The sequence below is a fragment of the Molossus molossus genome, unplaced genomic scaffold (assembly GCF_014108415.1).
Source record: "Molossus molossus isolate mMolMol1 unplaced genomic scaffold, mMolMol1.p scaffold_m16_p_21, whole genome shotgun sequence".
Classification (NCBI taxonomy): domain Eukaryota; kingdom Metazoa; phylum Chordata; class Mammalia; order Chiroptera; family Molossidae; genus Molossus; species Molossus molossus.
In genome coordinates, this window is record NW_023425357.1 from 32,138,270 (window position 1) to 32,146,666 (window position 8,397).

The 8,397-nt window shown below is 44.0% G+C and overlaps 1 pseudogene; it reads left to right on the forward strand.

The window, feature by feature from the left end:
- Positions 1-7,265: 7,265 nt before the first annotated feature.
- On the forward strand, positions 7,266-7,703 carry LOC118639276 (annotated as a pseudogene).
- Positions 7,704-8,397: the final 694 nt, after the last annotated feature.

Sequence of the window (8,397 nt, forward strand, 5' to 3'; positions counted from 1 at the left end):
AGTCACCTGTTTCAGTACTTTTCACAAGCCACTTTCAATACAGATACAGTGCTGCGGCGGCTGCTGCTGCTGCTGCTGCTGCTGCTGTTGTTGCTGCTGCTGCTTCTAATTCTTCTTCTCCTCCTCCTCCTCCTCCTCCTCCTCCTCCTCCTCCTCCTCCTCCTCTTCCTCCTTCTTCTTCGCCAAAACCACCATTTTCCAGTCATTTTCCAAAATGACCAACACAATGGGAAAGAGGAGAAGCACCCGCTGTATGTTCACTAGGCCTTTTAGAAAACAAGGTGAATCTACAAGAAAAGTGATACTGTAAACATCAAGGGAATAGGCACTGCTTAAAAATGAGTTCCCCACAATGTTCCCAGGGCAAAACTAGAAGAGTCTACAATGCCATCCAGTATGCCATGGGCAGTGTTGTGAACAAAAAACTTAAGGGCAAGATTCTTGCCAAGAGAATGAATGTACGTATTGAGCGTGTTACGCACTCTAAGAGCTGAGATAGCTTCCTGAAATGTGTGAAGGAAAATGGTCAGGAAAAGAAGGAAGTCAAAGAGAAAGGTACCTGGGTTCAACTGAAGTGCCAGCCTGCTCTACCCGGAGAAGCTCACTTAGTGAGAACCAATGGAAAGGAGACGGAGCTGCGGGAACCCATTCCCTATGAATTCATGGCCTGATAAGTGTAAAATACATAAATAAAAGACCTCTGTGTTGATTTTAAAAAGAAGAACAGCCCTTGCTGTTTTGGCTCAGCAGTTAGAACATCAGCCCATGGACCAAAGAGTCATGGGTTCGATTCCAGTCAAGGGCATGTACCTAGGTTTTTGGTCCCCGGCCCTGGTCAGGGTTGTGCAGGAGGCAACCGGTTGATATGTCTCTCTCACACTGATGTGTCTCTCTCTTCCTCTCTCTCTCTCCCTCTCTCTCTCTTCCTCCTCTCCCTCCCTCCCACTCTATCTAAATATAAATGGAAAAATATCCTCAGATGAAGATTAAAAGAAAACAGATGTAGCAGAACAGGTTGTTCTGCTGCACAGTGAATCATTCATATGCTCAAGAAAGCAACCATTTTTTATTTTCCAATCCAAGAAAATTGTTTTTTTGGTAATTTTCTTGTCCTTTTTGGAATGTCATGGGTGGTGGTGCCCAAAAGGAAGCTCAGAGTCTTGTAAAGGTCTAACTAGTTCTGTAAATAAGAAGAGGATATATAGATATAATGTATATATAAAAAGAGAAAGAGAGAGGAATTCTCTTTCCTTCTCTTCCCATCAAGTCTGATTTCTGAGTAGCCACCTAAAGGGATAGTTCTAATAACAACATGAATTACATAACCTTTCTCTTTCTTCTTGACCTTTTTGGGACCCCTGAGCTTAGGCGACCCAGCCTTTAGCGTTTAGCCCAGTCCTACATTTTTCTCTGCAGTGAGAGTTCTGAGCCACAAGACAGGATTTTCCATGAAGAAGATCATCCCTGTCCTGTGCCTTAGAGGGTAACACAGGGTCTTCCTTCCAGACAAGGCAGGTGCTAAGCCTGGCTCTTGTGCTGTAGAAAGTCTTGGGTAGATCCCCATGGGTCTGCACTTCTGAATAATTCTCTCAGCCAAGAAGTATCGAATGTTCCAAAGGTTAAAGGGTTTGCTACTACCATCCCCCAATGAGACCTCTAGGCCACCCCTTCAATAGTCTGCCTGGAAACCACTGCCAGAGGTGATGCAACTCTGCAAACTTCATCCAGATTCACATCTGGGATCTGTGGAAGGGAGAGAACCGGTGATGGGGGCCAACCCACAGTGATCTGCCCAAGTCTGGGAACATCAAGTTCCCTCAAGAACCTGAGCAAAACAATGATGAAACACAGTGAGTCTCTAGTGTTTGATAAGAGGACCATGGGGTACATACCTTTCTCAGTTGGAGGACTGGTGGAAAGAAAATAAAAATGAAAAAGAACGAGACAAGATAACAGAATTCAGGTGTGGACCCAAGTCAAATCTGGAGTTGGGGCATTGTGCCTACCTCCATAGCAAGAGTTCTGCAGCCAACTTCCATGAACATACTCTGAAGAAGTACATATGAGCCAGGCTCTGTTCTGAGTGCTGGAGATACAGTAATAAAGCAAACAAACCAAGTCCCTACCTTCCTGGAACTGATGTTCCTGTGGGAATCAAAAAGCAATGAACAGAGAAACATGTTAGGAGGCATCGATGTCATAAAGAAAAATGAAGCAGGGTGTGGGATTATAAGGGGTCGTAGTTTGTGTATAATCATTGGAACGGCGCCACAGTACAACATTTAATGGGAGATGGGAATGAAGAGAGAGAATGAGTCCTGTGAATGGCTGGGGGAACAGCAAGGTCAAAGGCCCTGCGGTGGGACTGCCCTTGGGGTATTCCGGGCATGGCCAGGCGAGTGGGCCGCAGTGAACAAGTGGAGTTTGCTGGAGATGGAGGAAGAGAGAAAGAGCCCCAGACTGGGCCTCTCGTCCCAACCTGCCATCATGAATGCCTTCGGACAGGAAGGGGCACGACCATGCGTCTGCATCAGCACTGACCCCACTCAAAACTAAAATAAACCCCACAAAGGAATGTGCTGCTGGCCGTGAGTCAGCAGGGCCACTCAACCCTGCAGCAGTTGGGCGCAGACCAAAGGGACAGACATGCAGATAAAACATAAGGGAGTGTCCTAGTTGCGTCTGTACAGACTGGAGCTCTGGTGGGGAGGCCCCTACAGCCGCCCCAGGAAGCGAGCCCACCCCTCGGGGATTTTACACATACCCTCATCTCACCCAAGGACCTTCAATCCCACATCCCAAATCCAGCCTGTCCCTTGGCCCTCATCTGAGAGTCCTGCAGAAAGATGATTTGAGGGAACAGTGATTTCAGTGGTGAAGGCTGTAGTACCCAAATAGGTTTAATAAGAGAAATTTGAAAGCTATTAATTTATTCATTTATTTAAAAATATCTCACTCTTGTTCTAGAGGTTATTTCTAGAATAGCTGACGGCTGCATTATGAGCCCTGCCTTAAGCAAGTGTAAGAGGAATGAATTTGGCAGTCATAGACTGTCACAGCGTGGAAGGACGTCCTGTGGGCCCATCAGACCGAATCCCACCCGTGCTGGGCTTCTCCACCCAGGCTAAGCCAGCGTCCCTCTTTCCCTCCCCCTGCCCCGTGTGCGGGGCCCACTTCTGTATCCAGGAATGAGTGAGTGCAGCGGGCTGTGGAAGGCCTGGTTCTCCAAGTTCAATCTCTAGGTGAGAAGTCTTCTGCAGGAGGGTTAGGGAAAAGCAAGGAGAGCCATAGAGTTCCTGGCTTCTCGCCCCCTGTCCATCTCCCACTCTAAACTCCCCCCTCAGGGCAGGCTGGTTTGCTTTTATCCTCTTGTCTCTCTTTTCAATCCATCGCATATGGATAAACGATGCCCCTTCACTGGACTTGCCAAAAATATTTTTCCTTTCTCTCATAAAGCAGAGAGGATCAAAAGTTCTGGCTTTCACAGCTATTATCTCTAAAATGGACTTCTAGAACCCTATTTGGAAGTCAGAAGCGGAGCACAGATCCTTTCCCGGCTGTAACAGTCTCCTAGTCTTCTGTGTGAGGTGTGGATCTCTGAGCGAAGGGCAAAGGAACGTCACGGGGAAGGAGAAAGAAAAGCACCTCGGTGCCCCTTCAAGATAATATATGGTGATTCATTAAATCAAATGTGTTTATTATTGTGATACTAGCAGCCACTTCTTTTTTTCCCCTCACCCGAGGACATTTTTCCATTTTTTGTTCAGATAGAGTGGGAGGGAGAGAGAGGAAGAGAGAGAGAGGGAGCAACATCGATGTGAAAGGGACACATCAAGTGGCTGCCACCCGCACGACCCAACCAGGGCCAGGGACAAACTGCAACCGAGGTACATGCCCCTAGCGGGAACCGAACCCGGGTCTCTCTGGACCGCAGGCAACGCTCTAACCACTTAGCAAACTGGCCAGGGCAGCAGGCACTTCTTGAGAGTATCATAAAGATAATAGCTTTCGCCCTGGCTGGTTTGGTTCAGCGGTTAGAGCGTCGGCCTGCGGTCCTGAGAGACCCGGGTTCAGTTCCCACTAAGGGCGCTACCTCGGTTGCAGTTTGTACCCGGCCCTGGTCGGTTGTGCGGGTGGCAGCCACTCGATGTGTCCCTTCACATCGATGTTTCTCTCTCTCTCTCTGTTCCTCTCTCTCCCTCCCACTCTACCTGAACAACAACAAAAAAAAGATAACAGCTTTCTCCGATGTTCTCCTTTAAGATGAGTCTTCTAGATTAAAAAACAATCTTCTTACAAAGTTGCACATACACTTACCATACAACCCTAAAAAAGACATCCCATTCCTAGAAAAAGAAATACAAATGTATGTTCATGTAAACACCTGTATGTGAATGTTTCCAGTGGCTTTATTCATTATTGTTGAAAAACAGAAAACAGCCTAAATGTCCTTCAATTCGTGGATGAATAAACAAATTGTGGTACATTCATATAATGGAATACTATTCTGCAATAAAAAGAAAAGTACTACTTATATACACATCAACATGGATGAGTCTCCAACATGTTAGGTTAAATGAAAGAAGCCCAACACAAAAGGCTACATATAGTGTAATTTTATCTATAGGATATTCTGGAAAAGGCAGAATTATAAGGATAGAAAACAGATCATTGCACTGTAACTAGCAGACTTCAGCTGGATTGCTTGCCCCTGGAGACTGTAGCCAGAGAAATCTCAAACTTCACACTCCTCCTCCTCACTTCAGATGGCTTCTCAGTGAACTTGGAAGAAAATCCAAACTTCTTATAACCCCCCCCCGCCCCCGCCATGACGGGGTCTCCACAATGGCTTGCACATGATGTCCTTCCACTCTCCATATTTGGCCACTCTGGCCTTTTGGGTTCTTGAACAAGCCAAACTCATCCCCACCTGAAGGCCATTGTCACAGCTAGATTTGGCTCACAGCTCTGCCATTCTCTAACTGAAAATCAGGCAAATTACTTAGTCCTTGTGCCTCAGTTTCCTCTTAGGGAAAAATGAGAATAATAATAATACTGATGTCATAGGGATTGTGGTGAGATTTGGGAAATTAACACATCTAAAGCATTTAAAACAATGCTGGACACGGTGTGCGTGCTTGATAAATGTCAGCTGTTATTATTGCCAGTTCAGGGAGCTCTTGTCTTTTGTACTCTTTGGTCTTGTAACCCAAAACCGTTTGCATGTGAGAGTGTGCCCACCCGGCAAATTATCTACAAAGAAACTGTATCCAAACAATTCAGTTATTTCTTGATGAACAGAGTGTGTCAAGCACTACTAACATTTTTTTTGGTTAAACTTTTTATTTGGGGATAATATTACATATACAGAAAAGTTGTAAATATAATATAGAATTTTTTTTCATATACTCTTCATCCAGCTTCTGTTAATGAGAATATCTTACATAACTGTAGTACAATTACCAAAACTAGGATGTTAACCTTGGTTCAGCATTTAACTACAGATTTCATTCAGATTTCACCACTTTTTCCACTAATGTCCCATTTCAGTTCCAGGATCCCATCCAGAATACCACATTGCATTTAGCACCAATAATGTTTTTAAATTATGATTTTAAAATAAAATCATAATTTGCCCTTTGACTTCTAAAATATGTGAATGTAAAAATACACAGGGGTGCCCTGGCCGGTTTGGCTAGTGGTTAGAGCATCGGCCTGCGGTCCGGAGAGACCCGGGTTCGGTTCCCGCTAAGGGCATGTACCTCGGTTGCAGTTTGTCCCCGGCCCTGGTTGGTCGTGTGGGTGGCAGCCACTCGATGTGTCCCTTTCAGGTTGATGTTTCTTTCTCTCTCTCTCCCTCCCACTCTATCTGTACAAAAAATGGAAAAATGTCCTCAGATGAGGATAAAAAAAAAAAAAAATACACAGGGGTAGCCCGGTGTAGCTCAGTGGTTGAGCGTCGACCCCATGCACCAAGAGGTTGCCAGTTTGATTCCTGATCAGGGCACATGCCCAGGTTGTGGGCCCGATCCCTAGTGGGGGGAATGACAGAGGCGGCCAATTGATGTTCTCTCTTATCAATGTTTCCGTCTCTCTCTCTCCCTCTCATTTCCTCTCTCTCTAAAATAAATTAAAAAATAAAAGACACAGGGGTATTTACATTGCAAACCTTCCATACCCTCCTCCCTGCCATTTCCCCCATACCTATGATTGTATCTCACAGGCTCTCACATTACATCAAATCTAAGATGGCATTGATTGAAGCACATATAATCATTTTAGGTATAAAAGAAAAAAAACACCAGCAATTATAATTGTAAAACACTATCCATTTTATGATGCATCCCAATTTCTGAAATATTGACACCTAAAAAAGTCTTAAAATCTATAAAATATTGTATGCATTTTTTAAAATTTTATTTATTTTTTTGAGAGAGAGAGAGTGGAAGGGAGAGAGAAACATTGATTTGTTTTTCCACTTATTTATGAATTTATTGATTCTTGTATGTGTTCTGATCAGGGAATTAACCCACAACCTTGGCATATTGGGACGATGCTCTAACCAAGTGAGCTACCTGGCCTGGGCCTGGTATGCCTTTTTACATGTTCTTTTTGATTGCCCATTTGCCTCATTAGAATGCTGATTCCTTGAGGGCAGCATTTTGTCTGCTTTGTTCCCTGATGTATCTCTGGTGCCTAGCCTATCGTAGATGTTCAAAAAATATTTACTGAATGAAAAAAGGAGTAATAATATAACACTAGCTAATATTTATTGAGCATTTGTGTCAGGTGCTGTTGAAAGTTCTTTACTTGTATTAACTCTTCTAGTATTGAATATTTTATCAGAATGGGAATTTATTAAAATTGGCAACAAAGCAGAGAGTAATACTTTTCAATACCTAGCCTAATCAGAACATAAAATTAAGCATAGGGACCTGGCCGGTTTGGTTCAGCGGTTAGAGCGTCGGCCTGCGGTCCTGAGAGACCCGGGTTCGGTTCCTGCTAGGGGCGCGTACCTCGGTTGCAGTTTGTCCCCGGCCCTGGTCGGTTGTGCGGGTGGCAGCCACTCGATGTGTCCCTTTCGCGTCGATGTTTCTCTCTCTCTCTCTGTTCCTCTCTCTTCCTCCCACTCTACCTGAACAAAAAATGGAAAAATGTCCTCGGGTGAGGATAAAAAAAAAAAAAAAAAATTAAGCATAGGAAAGAAGAAGAAAAAAAGAGTATCTAGCCTTTTTGTGCCCATCATAGAAGTGCCAGCAGTCAAAATGAAGTCCAGTCCCTTTGTGACTTCTGACCAGAGCAAGAACCATAAAAGGCATCTCAATGCACCTTCCCGCATGCACAGGAAGAGGATGTCTTCTCCTGTTCCCAAAGAGCTAAGACAGAAGTATAATGTCTGATCCATGCCCATCCAAAAGGACAATGAAGTTCAGGTTGTGCAAGGACATTACAAAGAGCAGCAAATTGGCAAAGTAGTCCAGGTTTACAGGAAGAAACATGCCATCTCCATTGAACGAGTGCAACGGGAGAGAGCTCATGGTGCGACTGTTCACACGGGCACTCACTCCAGCACAGTGGCTATCACCAGACTAAATCTGGACAAAGACCACAAAAAGATCCTGGAATGTAAAGCCAAATCTCTCCACTCAGGAAAGGGAAAGGGCCAATACAAGCAAGAAACAATTAAGAAGATGCAGGAATAAACAGGCAGCAACATTTGGGGCTGTATCATGGCTCACTAAGAAGGCCTAGATGAAAACCTAGTTGGGAACACTGCCTCGAACCTGTCTCACTGCTTTCCTCTTAATATGAACATAGCATATTAGATTTTTTTTTTTAAAGTATCTAAGTATCACCTTAACAGTGAACTGATAATTAAATAATAATTTTATACATCAACAAATATTGTTCGAGCATCTCTATACCTTTGGCAAGTTCTAAATACTTTACAACTGTTTACTCATCTAATTGTCACAAGACCAACATGAGGTAGGTACTATATAAGCCCTGTGTTACAAAATGAGGAAAACGAGGCACAGAAATGTTAAGGAACTTGCCTAAGATCACACAGCTACTAAATGACAGTCAAAACTCAGGCCAAGACAGCCTACTCTAGCATCTGCACTCTTATCTACCAGCTACTCTCTCTCATAGCCCCTAAAAGTCTTATCCTATGTTGATAATATTTAAGTGGTAGTTAATAAATCAACAAAGCAATAAAAATATTTAACTTTGTGATCAAAGTGATCCCTTCCACCCCCTGGTTAATTAGGCCGTTTGGTTTTCTGGTTTACATTATCAAGTGGCAGAAGGGAAGCAGAGCCAACCTGCTCTGGTTGGCTTTTGTTCTATTGACACTTATTGAGTGTCCTTGATATGACAAGCACTGTGGTAGAT